Consider the following 306-nt stretch of genomic DNA (forward strand, 5'->3'; position numbering starts at 1 on the left):
GGAGTGAGATTCCGACTCAAAAAAAAAAAAAACCCTACATTCTGAGTCTTTTGATTTTTTTCCCCTATTTATTTTAATTTATTTATTAGAAAGTAGGATTTATTGAGAAAACAAGAAAGCTCCCACAGTGGGAGGGCACCTGAGGGGTTGCCCTACCTTTTAATTTTTTTAGGTTGACAATGTTTTATCTATTTCCTCCACACTTGCGTCTCTTTTGTTGAGCACATCAGTCAAAATTGACACCTTGCCTTCCTTCTCCAATATTTGGATCACCTGTTTCTATTTTCCTTTTTTTTTTTTTTAGTA

Source organism: Carlito syrichta, unplaced genomic scaffold, assembly GCF_000164805.1.
Source record: "Carlito syrichta isolate Samal-C Ts95f unplaced genomic scaffold, Tarsius_syrichta-2.0.1 Scaffold120490, whole genome shotgun sequence".
NCBI lineage: Eukaryota > Metazoa > Chordata > Mammalia > Primates > Tarsiidae > Carlito > Carlito syrichta.